This window comes from Macadamia integrifolia, unplaced genomic scaffold, assembly GCF_013358625.1.
Source record: "Macadamia integrifolia cultivar HAES 741 unplaced genomic scaffold, SCU_Mint_v3 scaffold1166, whole genome shotgun sequence".
Taxonomy (NCBI): Eukaryota; Viridiplantae; Streptophyta; class Magnoliopsida; order Proteales; family Proteaceae; genus Macadamia; species Macadamia integrifolia.
The window spans coordinates 223,040-224,569 of NW_024868106.1; the positions used below are offsets into that span (position 1 = coordinate 223,040).

The window sequence follows — 1,530 nt, forward strand, 5'->3', positions numbered from 1 at the left end:
TATTTATTTAAATATTGAAAAAAAAAAAAACTAAACATATGATTTCATATATTTGTATGATATTTAATAATATTAACAATTAATTTATTATTTTAATCATAAAATCAACTTGAGGTCATACAGACGCGTTATATACCTTTTGAGTTGACTCCAATACTCCAATTTCATGTTTTAAAATACATGAACACATCATAAACCATAATGGAAATTTACACATAAATACCGAGTTAAAAGAAATAAATTTTTTTTTATGCAAAAAAGAAAAAACCATCAAATCAGCGGGCCAATGGGTGGGCATGTGATAACATATTCAGCGTCCATCAAGAAGGGTAGCATGGTCTTCTTGCAACTTGCACAGTCTAGGCATTTCCTAAGTTGACAGGGATCTTATCTTTCCAAATTTTATTTACATATGAATGGACTTTGTCATCATAAAAACTCTATGATTAACATAATTAATAATTAATTTTCGTCAGTCTGAAAATAAAAGAAATTAAGCAAGAAATCCACACGGGAATAGAAAAGTTATATTTTTATTCATTCATTATTATCATTATTTTTGAAATTCACAAACAACCCTCGGGAATAGAACCAAAGACTAACCCTTTGTCAACTTCAGTTATCAAATTTTTCTAATTGCCACCACGATGTTCTTCGCACTGTCCTTTCGAATTGCATATCAATGTATAGTCTGGCTGAGGTTTCTTATGTGCATAACAATCCTTCACGGTCACACATGATGGCAGTCCAACAGACTTTGGACCACACACTATTTTGCACCTTTCCAATGATGGTACATATTTATAGCAACATCCTGGATTTGGAACAACTCCAGCTTTACATACTGTATCGTTCTCACAACATTCTGTGAACTCTGTTTATAAATCAGACACAAAAAATGTATCATATGAGAGAGAGAGAGAGAGAGAGAGAGAGAGAGGGTGATTACTAACCAGTTGCAAAAACCATGAGTAGAATGAAGAAAACCACCTTCTTCATTGCCATAGGAGAATTGCAGAGGGTTATTCTCCAAAAACTTCAGATCTGATTACTAGGCAGAGTTTAGTTTGTTTTTGAGCTTTGGACTGTACCACAGCCATTTTATAGGGATAACTTGTGTCAAATGAGGAAACAAATATCCATAAACAGAAAGGAACAACTCTGCATATGTTCCATATAGGTTGTAAGCAATTTAGGTAGGGAGTAATGGGCCAGTGGAGAAATTCTGGACTTTTCTTTTTTTGTTTTTGGTAAAAAAAAGAAAAAAGGCATTTTTATAAGTATGAAAATGTGAATAAGGAAATTGTGGAATTAGTAATATCATGTTAAGTAGAAATTCCTACTAAGGAATTTATTTAAAAACTAACATAAAAATACAGGGTATCTCTGGTTACAAACATATTTTGTAACTATATTTTTGTAAACTCTATATCTGGATTCCTTACTTAATTTGGTTTCATAAGTGTTCTATCTGTTTACTTTTCCTTCTCTACATGGACAACCAATTATGTCTTGGTATCTCATGTATAA

General features: G+C 31.7%; 1 long non-coding RNA gene across 1 annotated transcript; it reads right to left on the reverse strand.

Moving 5' to 3' along the window:
• Positions 1-513: 513 nt before the first annotated feature.
• Positions 514-1,185, reverse strand: LOC122062974. Its single transcript, XR_006135164.1, has 2 exons — positions 954-1,185; positions 514-874 (listed from the first exon to the last, which is right to left on the reverse strand). It is a non-coding gene; the product is annotated as an uncharacterized LOC122062974 (long non-coding RNA).
• Positions 1,186-1,530: the final 345 nt, after the last annotated feature.